The sequence below is a fragment of the Eptatretus burgeri genome, chromosome 16 (genome assembly GCF_056783735.1).
Source record: "Eptatretus burgeri isolate ZD-2024b chromosome 16, Ebu_testis_v1, whole genome shotgun sequence".
NCBI lineage: Eukaryota > Metazoa > Chordata > Myxini > Myxiniformes > Myxinidae > Eptatretus > Eptatretus burgeri.
The window spans coordinates 51,770,222-51,783,624 of NC_140976.1; the positions used below are offsets into that span (position 1 = coordinate 51,770,222).

Genomic DNA, 13,403 nt, shown 5'->3' on the forward strand with positions numbered 1-13,403 from the left:
TTGCATGCAGTTTTGTGCTCTGCCTGGAACACAGGCATCATCCCAACTGACTGGAAGAGGGGCCTTGTTGTCCCTCTCTGGAAAGGGAAGGGTGATCGCCAAGACTGCAGCAACTACCGAGGGGTGACGCTGCTCTCAGTGCCGGGCAAGGTCTTTGCCCGGATAATTCTCGATCGGGTTCGCCACCATCTGCTTGAGCACCAGCGTCCAGAGCAGTCAGGCTTTACACCAAAGAGGTCAACGATTGACCGTATCCTTGCACTTCGTGTCCTCACCGAACGCAGACGAGAGTTTCGGCAGGGGCTCTTTGCAGCCTATGTTGATCTCTGTAAAGCGTTCAATTCAGTGAATCGGGATGTCCTCTCGAGGATTCTTGGTCTTCGTGGGGTGCCACCAAAACTGATCGATCTGATGTCTGAACTCTACTCTGGTACTGAGAGTGCTGTGAAGTGTGGTGGTACCATCTCTGACTTATTTCCAGTTGTTACTGGAGTTCGTCAGGGATGTGTACTTGCCCCCACACTTTTCAGCACTTGTATGGACTGGATTCTAGGGAGGATGTCGGAGAGATCAAGTTGCGGTGCGTCATTTGGGAATGTCAAGATCTCGGACCTTGACTTTGCAGATGATGCAGTCATCTTTGCGGAGACTTTAGACATCCTCTTGGGGGCCCTCGAGGTGCTGAATGAGGAGTCGGAGCCATTGGGATTACGGGTTTCTTGGGTCAAAACTAAGATCCAGGCTTTCGGTGACATCTTGGATGCTGCTGTCCTGTCTGTGTCTGTTTGTGGTGAGGATGTTGAGGTCGTGGAGAGATTCACTTACCTTGGCAGTGATATTCATGTCTCTGCTGGCTGCGAGTCAGAGGTCAATAGACGTCAGGGTCGGGCCTGGGGAGTCATGGATTCACTGGATCATGGGGTGTGGCGCTGCCGGTACCTGTGCGGGAGGACGAAAGTCCGAGTCTTCAGGTCCTTGGTACTTCCAGTCTTGCTCTATGGGTACGAGACTTGGACTCTGACCAAGGATCTGAGACGGAGACTTAATTCCTTTGGTACCAGGTCTCTTCGGAGAATCCTTGGCTATCGCTGGTCGGATTTTGTGTCCAACGAGCGGTTGCTGAGAGAGACTCGGATGAGATTTGTTACCTGCATAGTCCGTGAGCGTCAGTTGCGGCTGTATGGACATGTGGCTCGTTTTCCTGACTCTGATCCTGCTCACCAGATTCTCTCAGCGAGGGAGTCTCATGAGTGGAGGAGGCCAGTGGGTCGACCACGTGCCTCATGGTTGCAACAGGTTGACCATCATCTCAAGGAGATGGGGATGGGCCTGGCATCTGCCTGGGGGATGGCCAGACGGAGGCCCCTGGAGTACCGGCGGAAAGTGGACGCAGCGACGTGCTGTTCTGGCACATGCTCCCATACCTGACCTGACCTTTAAACTTTTTGGTCTATTGACAACCAGGTAACACAAGCGCACGACATAAAACAGGAGATTTAAAATGCAAATTATTAATCCTGATTGTCTATCATTCAAGCACAAATATCATTCAATATATTCCAGCCTCAACAAAAGTCATCCAAAAAGTTCTATTGACAATCCCTCATCGTGCCCAGATGCCACTGATGCATTCAGCTGTCGGCACCGGTATCCTTTCACCAAATACCTATAACATTTATTTAATTCAAGTTGCCTTTTACACAGTAACTCTCATAATTATTTAATTCAATTTGCCTTTTCCACAGAAACTACAATACTTTGCATTTCCAATTTTATAGGCCTCACTAATCCGTAACAATATTTTCATCATCTGCTGCAGCAGTTGAAGAATATATCTGAATGATGGTTGTGTCCATTCGATGTCTCATACTCACTGATACGAACTGATACTGACTATGCCATCTTATTGCAAATCACTGTCAGTCCATTTATTTTACAGGTTTTGTGACCAGAAAAAAAACATTGTAATCGTCGATTAAAAATGCCCCAAAGCAGTCCATCGAAGACCACTTATTCATAAAATTTCAGTTCTTGTCCTTTCCATCTCTCTCTATATTTTATCTAACTTTCTCTTGTGAAGTGCGAGAAGCTCAGAGTTGGACTTTCAGTTCTAGTCTCATTATAATGGGACTGGGCACACATTGTGCCTGCTAAATTTGGAAGCCCCTGCAATGTTCCATTCTCAAGATAAACAAGATATAATCGTCCAGTCAAAATAACGTTGGAGGTCACACTAATTGCAAGAAAAATGAAACCACTTTTATTTGTCTTCTTTAAGTACATGTAATAACATATTAAAAATTCCCCCCCCCCACCCTACACACGCACATAGGTAGGGCCTAATTTAGATAAGGATACCTTTTCCTGACTCGGCATTGTTGCAAACATTAAAAAGTATCATCAGTCATCTTGTTACCTTGGTCACTCATGTTCTCACAATTACCTCTGCATTCTCCACATGCTGGATTACAGGGCAGTCCTTGTTGCTGACACCCGCAGTGCTTGGTTTGGCAGCCAGATTTGCAGCGGCATCTAACTACTTTTCGCAGTTCTTCTGGTGCGAAATCCAAGTCACTTGCCACTGGAAATAATGTTTCTCCTTGCACCCTCCAACCCCATGTCTCTGAATTTAGTTCTTCTCCTTTCCATGTCTGCACCTGATGATATACGTGCAAGGAGTGATACTTGGCAGCTGCCCAGGTTGGAGGTAGGGATTTTGGGTGGACCACTTGTTTTTTGGTGGCCAGAAGTTCAAGGTACTTTTGATGGTGAAGTATGTCCAAGTTCCTTGTGACCCTGGGATTTGCTTTGTATATGCACATCAGAGCTTTTTCACCTGCTTCTGCAATTCCTTCGTTTGATCTTCCCGGATCATTGAAAACTTCAGCTGCCTTGACAAAAGATGGGCTGTTGTTTGCCAATGAAAGAACTGCAGCTTTTCCATGACCAAACAACCTTGAAGTAGTATCACATCCGAGAACAGCATGAAGAAACAAGATGTTTCTGCAAACTTTCTCACCGAGAGTCTTTTGCAGCTTCTTGATATCAAGGTATCAGATGGGAGAACCTGCTTTAGCATGGGGCTGGAAGTATATATTCTTGTGGTTCTTAGTTGTGTAATGGATAAGCAAAACCAGGAGATCTGTGTCGCTGCCAACCAGTATTGTCCGACCTTTCTTGGCCACTACCAGTGCCGTCTTCACTATCAAAAGATCAGCATCTCCTTTTGCATGATGAACATCACAGCCGGCCATTTCAAGATGCTTTCCAAGGAGATTTATGAAACGTTGCTTATTCTCTTTGTTTGACAGGAATTCATCCTTTTTCATTTGAAGAGGCATGTTTTCATGAAACTGAACTCCTTGGGCCTGCTTGGTACCAATGCGTCTTCTGTGAGTCCCAACCTTTGGAGTTGGACCACTCTGGTAACCATCAAACACTATGACTGGGTTTCCATACCTTTTGACATGAGCAACATAATTTTGCCAATAGCATTGTATGTCTTCCCAGTTTCCCATGGTATCTTGTGCAGAAGAGCTCCACCATCAAGGACAAATTGGAATGTTACAATCTCCATGTGCGTCTGTTCATCAGAAGGATCCCCAGCAAGGTCCCAGAGAGCATTAGCAAACGCTGGCTTATTAGCTTTCAAGAGTTCGTTCCTTTTTTCAAACAGAGCAGGGGGAGAGCCACAGAGTTCATAGCCAAATGCGTCCTGAATACTTTCCTTCTGTGTGCTGACCATCACAAGCCTCTGAAACAGGAGAAGATTATCGATGCTAACATCATCACCATCGATGGAGATTTTGGACTTCAAATCCATTGCGACTGCCTGGTCTTTCTTCTTAAATGTGTACTTCAAAACTTGTTTTCCCTCCATGTGTCCTAAGATTTTACTGCCAATATCCTCTGCTCTGTCGACATTCACATTGTCTGTTGAAATAACACCATTTACTATATTTCTGAGAGTTTCAGCATTTCCGAAAGGAGACTTATCCTCAATGAATGTGAGTAGCTTGTTCACATCATTGACATCCCTCTCCTTACGTGCCATGGAAAGGTCCTTATGTTGCTCTTCGTTGCATGTATGCACCTATCTCTCATAGTTTCGGAGATAAAAAATAAGGGAAAAGTGGCTTTCCAGCCGACATGCTAACCACTGACAATGGGTGATCCAAGATGGCGGAATTTGCTTCAAGATCGAGACGCCACACCGCCTCCATACTATTATTTCTCCAAGGTTTGCACGATATTTTCCTGAGAGAACACCTCAGAAAACATGGGAATAGACACCAAATTGAATGGAATAGGGGAAGAAATGGCCAAATTACACAGTTTTTTTATACTGCATACTTGCCTGAAAAAGATTAAAAAGTCGCAATCATCAGAAAAACTCACCATGTTCCATATCTTCATTTACTTGGAATTTTCAGTCATTGATAAGGCAGAGCTCGAGGAACATAAAACAAGTCGTTTCATTACCTTCGCATTCTGCGAAAGGTTATGTTTTGGTCGCTGTGTACTTATTTATTTGTGAATATGTGTGTTTGTTTGTTATTCGCATAACTCAGAAAGTATTAAACCGAATTGCATTAAATTAGGTGGGATGATTCGTGAGTATCCAAGGACGATTTGGTTAGATTTTGGGAGCGATCGGGTCAAAGGTCAAGGTCATGAAAAGGTAACTTCTTCCTAAGAAGAAGTTTGAGCATAACTTCCTTCATAATACAGCTATCGACATGCAACCACCGCCATATTGTTCCATGACGACATACCTTTCGGATATGTAGTGTCAGATTTGACGTCACATCACCGGAAGTGCGTCTGAATGACGTAAATTTTCAATTTTCGATCTCATCAGTTTTGATCATACCGTTTTGTAGGACTTACCTTAAGGACGTCACACACCAAATTTGACTTCGATTGGACTGACCATTATGACGTCATTGACGTTTGAACATGACGTTTTTCAATTGTGGCTAAAATATCCTGATATTTTGCATTCAAATATCTATATAATTTATAAAGCAAAGTCTCCCAAATCCAGGCATTTGGATCAGTACCAAAATATCTGTTTATTGATGTACAGGTTCTGCCAATTAAATCTGTAGTCAAGGTCAAGGTCACACTCAAGGTCAAAATATACTTGTAGGCATAGCTTCAGATATAATAGAGATATTGACATGAAACCAACGTTAAAACGTTCAGTGAACTACGAGCTTTCAGAATGGTAGTCGCCGATTGGACGTGACGTCCCCGGAAGTGCGTCAAAATGACGTCAAAAGATGACCTCATTTTTCAACTTTTTAATTTTTCAGTGTTTATCATTCCATTTTGTTGGACTGCCTTCAAGGAGGTTACACACCAAATTTGACATCAATCGGACTGACGCTTGTGATGTCATGGACGTTTTAAAATGACGTTTTTCAAATGTGCCCGGTAAAAAGTTGCGGTGGCGAAGGTATGCGATCTACCGAGTGCCCGTTCTAGTTTTTCTTGCAATTAGTGTAAGGTTTGCCCACATTTTGGCTTATTTTTAATGGACTATAAGGAAACAGACAGACAAAAAAAAGAGATATGTCATACATACCACAATACGTGTGAAATCCATAAAACAAATTTTACCTCAAAAATAATTGTTCGTTGAATTCAGTGACCTGAAATACAAATCCTCCTCAAATTTCAAGTTAATAAGATGAAAAAATGAGGATTTAAGAAATCTCACCAAAGTTGTTTACCTTTGGTCGATGTTGACCTGTTGGTCGATATTGATCTCAAAAATAATTGGGTGGTTGACTTCAATGACATGAAATATATATCCTCTTCCAATTTCCAGTCATTCTGATGAAAATTGAGGATTTTAGAAATCTCACCAAATTTGTTGACCATTTGGTCTAAGTTGACCTAAAAAAAAATTGGCGGTTGAATTCAATGACCAAATATGCAACTCCTCCTCAAATTTCAAGTCCATCAGATGAAAATTGTCAATTTTAGAAATCTGCCCTATGTTGACCTTTTGGCCTATGATGACCGCAAAAATAATTGATGGTTGAATTCAGTGACCTGATATACAAATCCTGTTTAAATTTCTAGTCAATCAAATGAAAATTGAGGAAATTTAGAAATTTGTCAGATTTGTTGACCTTTTGATATCAAAAACAATAGGCTTCTTGCTTATGACAAACTCTACCATGTGGTGAAGTGTCATGAAGATCGGTTTAAAATTGTGACCTGGAGGGGATAAACATAAAAACAAATAGACAAACAGAATAACGCACGCAACTAACCAATCCAATCCATTGGGACCACACTCTGTGCAGAGCGTCGGTGCTGCTGATGCAGTCTCCTAGGCTATTGGGCACAATCCTGGACAGGTCACCACTCCTATGTAGGATACTTGAATGGCTCAATAATCCCAGCAAACTGGTACTCATTTTGCTGACGTTAGAAGGATGACAGGCTGAATCAACTCCATCTGGTATTTATTTCAACAGAGGCAGGATTTGAAATCAGGACCCTGGGATCACAAACCCACCATCCTAACCATTAAGCCAACACCAGGAATATATTCAACAAACATACTTGAAAAATCTTCAATTTTCGCAAGTAAAAAATGGAGTGTCAGAATAAGGTCAACTTTTTGTTTGTGTCAGCTTTGCCTGGTGTACCTAGTTTGTGAATGCATTATCAGTGGAACAAAAACGTTGCATGTGCCAACATAAACACAGCATGCACTTTGATCTGTACTCTCTTGTGCTGCCTTTTTTGACTTCAGCACATATTTATGCAAAGTTTGGGAAATGCCTTTGTCAGGCTTTTTGTGTCTAATAATCTGACTAATTTTGTGCATAATTGAATCTTGATAGAGAAAGCGATTAGATATCATCAGGTGTATTCACCCCAACTAAGCTGTCTGCGCCAGCTTGCCCCATCCAAACCCCAATTCCTCAACACCCACCGAGAGCCTCAACCCCACTTTCCCAACACTGTCCCTTCTCTGCCCCTCCACCCCCACTCTCTGTCTTCCATTTCCTTTTTCTTCATGAAGTAGTCACCCCCCACCCCCCCACCACTCCCAGGTACAAACCTCCCTCTTTCTTATTCAAGTCCTAAACATCCCCTCCCAACCCCAGGTCCTCAACCCTTCTTTTTGAACTCTGTCCTTTCTCTGTCCCTCCCCCCCCCCATTCAGGCAGCATCCCCGACTGCTAAAATAAGTGTTCATTTGTCCAATTCGGGCATAGTTTCACATTCCATTCGTCTCCAAATGGTGTTCAATAATGAAAAATATGGGATCACTAATCGCTTGCACAGCCTGCCGGTCCTTATCAACCGATTCGTTGGAGTGCTTGCTTTTGAGTGCTTAAGGCACTTGGCGAGCACTCAACAATCTGCTCAATCAACCTCATCATCATCATCATCATCATCATCCTCATCATCATCATCATCATCATCATCATCATCATCATCATTGATATTGATCTTTGTCAGGCCGTTGGCCCCTTGATGATCATTTTCATCGATGGATTTCACAAGGTAAATATGATACAGCATTGCATTGGGTGCAAACAAAACTTCATTGAGACAACTTCGTATCGTGAAAGCGAGCACTCCGTTGCACATTTCAGCAATACTAGATTTGCAGAGATTTCCTCCATGAAACGCGGCAACATCTCAGATCGGCGATATAGAATTAGTGTGGCCTTGGAAACGAAATAAAAACCATCAATTTAATTCCTCATCCCCAGGTTTTTGTTTCGTTTTTCACTTTGTTGAAAGCCTCTCCAGAGAGATTTTCGTTTGCTTGGATGTCCCTTTGCAAGCCGTGGCAATACATGGCAAAAGTACACGCATTGTCCCTCTCTGCCCTGTCCTCAGCATGTCGTCCTTATTTTCAATGATTGCCCTTGAATCGTGTTTCCATTAGTTTTCTGGAACTGGGATGTTGAAATTTTTGCTGATATGCCAATGAATCCCTTTGCATACTATGTTTTGCTGTTATGTGTAAAATTGTTCTGATAATATTTTTTTGAATCCTGAAAGCAGATTACTAGTATTTTCTATTTCTGCCTTACAGAACCTACACTTGTCCGTCTGGCTCAGTCATGCCATTTTTAAAAATCCATTGGTGTCGTGTGCTTGATCTTTCATTCTCCTTCTCATAGAGCTGACCTCTTCGTAGCTATTCCAAAGAGACTTCTTTGTTGATTCCAACTTGGTCCAATTATTTTTTTTATTTTCCATCTCTTTTATTGTTCCTCTAGTTGTTGGTGTAGATTTGTTCATGTTTCTTTTTATACATTTCTTTTGTATTTTTTGCATTTGTTGGGGCTGTATTTGTTGCTGTTTCATTTTCCTTTGGTATCTTCTATCTGCACCTGTTTTTGGAAATGAATTGCATGGTGAATTGCAGATTCTTTTCAGGTTTGTTGTGTTCATAGTTGTATAAAATAAAACTTGATAGTCTGTTGAGCATTTCACATACTCAGCTAGTCCAACATTCGTCACTCTGTGCAATTGGTTGAGTTCCATCAGACCGCTCCCTCTCTCTCTCTCTTCTCTGCAGGTACATTATTGGGATGCATTGTTTTTTGTGGATGGTAAGGAGTTTTCTTATTTGCTGGCCCTCTTATGCTCCAAGGCATTTGTAATGATGGTTCGTTTTCTAACTGCTGTGTTGTTGTTTCATACTCAATATTTATGTTGTTTGTTTTTGTTGGTTTACCTTGTACAAATGTGCACTTCATACATTTATCTCGTACAAATTCCATTTGAATATCCTCAGAGAACCGTTTTACTAGTTTTAGCTGTTCTCTCAATGTTTCATCATTTGGTGTGATGAGGTTGAAATCATCCATGGATAGTTGGTGTGTCACCTTTCCTCTTTCTTTGGATGTTCTTTCATTGGTTGTTAAGGTGTATCTGTGTCTTTGTTTGTTAATGAGGTTACTCAGTGGGTCCAGCGTCAGACAACCCAAGAGGGGGAAAGACTTTCTCCCTGGAAGATGCCACACCGTATCTTAACATTTGGTATTTTGATATTTCCTTCTGAGTGCTCCTTTGCTTTCTCAATCAGTTTGATTACTTGGAGATTGATTTTGTATATTTGCATGTATTTTATCAACCACAAAAGTGAGACGTCAGGTCAGGTCAGGTTAGATCTGTGACCTGTCAGGTCAGGTCAGGTTAGATCTGTGACCTGCTACAGGCACCATGTAAACCTGTACTAACCTGTTCCATGGTCGGGTTGTAAGGCGACGAAACCGTCTCCCCCACCAGGTTTTCTGGTGAGGAGGGTGTTTGGATATGGACACCCAGCAGGATTAAAAACAAAACCTGTCAAAGGGCGGAGGAGCTCCTTGTGAGCCAACGGCCATCCATATCTAGTGCCCAACTGTGTCTGCGGATGTCCTCCTGCAGTTGGGTTACTTTTTTATGAGGAGGTTGGTGGCAGGATTTACACTCTGGCCACCGTAAAACCCTTCATTCCGCAAAACACAAAAACGCAAAAAAATCTGAAAACCCACTCCATGGGAGTACCTCCTGTGCAGCTTCCCTTCACAGGGCAGCTCACCGGATGACGGGATTGGGGAAAAGCCTTCGGGACCCCCAATCTTTGATGATAGGAGGGAAACCACAAGAAAACATCCCTGGGTCACATTGCGGGAGAGTGTGCCGGAGTGGTGCTGAGGTGTCGTCCACCAGAAGGCGGTCTCCTTGGGTGAACCTGAGGCGGTCCCTTCGGGTGGGTCCCTGGAATGTCCTATCCCTAAGAGAGGATGATCACCTGTCTCTTTTGTCATCTGCGTTCAAGCGTTTGGACATCGGGATTGCAGCTCTCTCTGAGGTTCGGAGACCGGATTGCGGGGAGATAATGGTGGGTGGTTACACCTAATATTGGTCTGGTCGCTCTGATGGTTACCATACCAAAGGAGTTACTGTAGCTGTGTCCAATAAGCTGACCCCAATGATAATTGAGGTAACACTGGTCAACGAGCGTATTATGAGATTAAGGATTCGTCACTCCTTAGGTGTCATTTCCCTGGTCTCTGTTTATGCTCCGACTGAGGCGAGTGATCTCACCATGAAGGATGCATTCTACGCCATGCTCGAGTCTGTGGTTGATCAGTGCCCCAGGCGAGACACACTTGTAGTCTTGGGGGATTTCAATGCATCGACTGGAACTGATAGGGATGGTTATGAGATGTGTGTTGGTCCCCATGGGTCAGGAAATATGAACCAGAATAGCATTAAGTTCCTTGAATTTGCAAGAAGTCATGGACTTTAGGTGGCTGGTTCATGGTTTCAGCGCTCACAAGCTCATCGCTGGACTTGGTATTCCAACGCTGGTGATGCGGCAAAGGAGATTGACCATGTCCTCATTGATGATCGCTGGAGGATGATCCAGAACTGCAGGGTCTAACGGAGTGCTCAGTTCCTCAATACTGACCACAGGCTTGTTGTAGCAACTCTAAAGCTACACCTTAAATCCTGGAGAATGGTACCATCCCAGCCAAGGCTGGATGTTGGCAAGCTCAGGGATGAGAGAGTTGCTGAGGAGTTTGCGAACAGGCTGAGTGGACACTTGGGGGGTCTGGGTGCTTTGGGGGTACTGAAGAGTTTAGTTGTGGAGTGCCTTCAAGACCACCATCCTTGATATTGCCGGTGGAGGTCTTGGAACTCACCGCAGAGCAAAGAAGAATTTTGTCTCTCAAGCGACACTGGATACCATTGAACAGAGTCACATGGCCAGGCTGAATGGCAGAGCTGAGCTGTTCAGGGAGCTGAGGCATAAAACGATACGTGCACTGAGGGTGGACAAGGAGACCTATGTGCGAGGAATCTGTGAGGGGGTAGAGCATCACCTGTGGACAGGTGATTCTCGTCCCGCTTACAGGGGAATTCGCGCATTGCGTTCATCCAAGCCCATCCCTCGGAGCACTGCAGTTAGAGCAGAGAGTGGTAGTCTCTTGACAGAGGAGTCTGAAGTGAAGGCCCACTGGGCCGGTTACTTTGAGCGGTCATACCGGGCTGATCCCCCAGCTGTCGAGTTGGACGTCAAGGGTGTTAAAATCCCTGTTGCTGACCCTCGAATCAACTGTGGTCCACCTTCGCTTGTGGAAACACGGGCTGCGGTGAACTGGTTGAAACGGGGAAAAGCTCCAGGGATCTGTCGCATCCATGCTGAACTTCTCAAGGCTGGTGGAAATGCTGCACTCATGTCATTGCATGCAGTTTTGTGCTCTGCCTGGAACACAGGCGTCATCCCAACTGATTGGAAGAGGGGCCTTGTTGGTCCTCTCTGGAAAGGGAAGGGTGATCGCCAAGACTACAACAATTACCGAGGGGTGACGCTGCTCTCAGTGCCGGGCAAGGTCTTTGCTCGAATAATTCTTGATAGGGTTCGCCACCATCTGCTTGAGCACCAGTGTCCAGAGCAGTCAGACGTTACACCAAAGAGGTCAACGATTGACCGTATCCTTGTTCTTCTTGTCCTCACCGAACGCAGACGAGAGTTTCGGCAGGGGCTGCTTGCAGCCGATGTTGATCTCTGTAAAGCATTCGATTCAGTGAATCGGGATGTCCTCTGGAGGATATTTGGTCTTCGTGGGGTGCCACCAAAACTGATCGATCTGATGTCTGAACAATATTCTGGTACTGAGAGTGCTGTGAAGTGTGGTGGTACCATCTCTGACTTAGTTCCAGTTGCTACTGGAGTTCGGCAGGGGTGTGTACTGTCCCCCACACTTTTCAGCACTTTTTTGGACTGGATTTTAGGGAGGATGTCAGAGAGATCAAGCTGCGGTGCATCCTTTGGGAATGTCAAGTTATCGGACCTTGATTTGCAGATGATGCAGTCATCTTTGCGGAGAGTTTAGATATCCTTTTGGGGGCCCTCCAGGTGCTGAATGAGGAGTCAGAGCCGCTGGGATTACGGGTTTCTTTAGTCAAAACTAAGATCCAGGCTTCTGGTGACATCTTGGATGCTGCTGTCCTGTCTGTGTCTGTTTGTGGTGAGGATGTTGAGGTCGTGGAGAGATTCACTTACCTTGGCAGTGATATTCATTTCTCTGCTGGCTGTGAGCCAGAGGTCAACAGACATCTGGGTCGGGCCTGGGGAGTCATGGATTCATTGGATCATGGGGTGTGGCGCTGCCGGTACCTGTGCGGGAGGACGAAAGTCCGAGTCTTCAAGTCCTTGGTACTTCCAGTCTTGCTCTATGGATGCGAGACTTGGACTCTGACCAAGCATCTGAGACGGAGACTTAATTCCTTTGGTACCAGGTCTCTTCGGAGAATCCTTGGCTATCGCTGGTAGGATTTTGTGTCCAACGAGCGGTTGCTGAGAGAGACTCGGATGAGATTTGTTACCTGCATAGTCCGTGAGCATCAGTTACGGCTGTATGGACATGTGGCTCATTTTCCTGACGCTGATCCTGCTCACCAGAGTCTCTCAGCGGGGATTCTCGTGAGTGGAGGAGGCATCTGGCATCTGCCTTGGGGATGGCCAGACGGAGGCCCCTGGAGTACCGGCAGAAAGTGGACGCAGCAACGTGCTGTTTGGGCACATGCTCCCATACCTGATCTGACCTGAATGTGGGACACTGTCAAGAGCTTTCTTATAGTCTGTCCAGGTGGTGGACAATTTGGTTCTTCGCATTTTGCAACTTTCAATAATGGCCTTGTTCAGTCGTAGGTGGTCAATTGTTCCAAAACAACCTCTCTTCCATAACTTTTATTCTGCCTCCAAACCTCCTTGTTGTGTTAGGTGATGGCACATCATTTCTGTAATTATTCATGTTAGAAGTTTGTATGGTGTTGGTGGACATCTTTTTGCTTGACATTTGTGAGGAAACTGGGTTTCTTCAAATTTTTGGATGAGAAATGTTTCCTTCAACGAAGCACTCATCCACTGCCTTTTCCTCTTGGATCAGTTCGTGTGTGTGTGTGTGTGTGTGTGTGTGTGTGTGTGTGTGTGTGTGTGTGTGTGTGTGTGTGTGTGTGTGTGTGTGTGTGTGTGTGTGTGTGTGTGTGTGTGTGTGTGTGTGTGTCATGTTTTTTGTGGAGTTTACTGGAGTGTCCTGATGTGGAATGTGATGCACTAAAATGTTCATGACCTCCTGAGTTGATTGGGCTAATTAACTACAAAATATCCAGAAGAATTCCCATGTTTTAAATGTGCACCATGATATCGTCTATACATGAATCTGTGTTAACGTATAAAGCAGCTTAATACATACTTCTACGACAGCATGACATTCTAATTACTAAATAAATAACAACAACAATAATAACATTGGAAGAAAGTATTTATTAATTGACACTAATAATATTTACAACAAGAATAATAATAGTAGTATCATTTGGCAATAATATAATAATTAACATATCGTCCCCGCACT

General features: G+C 44.2%; 1 protein-coding gene across 1 annotated transcript in view; it reads left to right on the plus strand.

Moving 5' to 3' along the window:
* Positions 1-8,571: 8,571 nt before the first annotated feature.
* Positions 8,572-13,403, plus strand: part of LOC147011061 (sodium- and chloride-dependent GABA transporter ine-like) — a 205,902-nt gene continuing 201,070 nt past the window's right edge. Inside the window, exon 1 of the mRNA XM_085859605.1 lies at positions 8,572-8,600. The gene's annotated coding sequence lies outside the window, so the exon portion shown is untranslated. The remainder of the gene's footprint in view (positions 8,601-13,403) is intronic.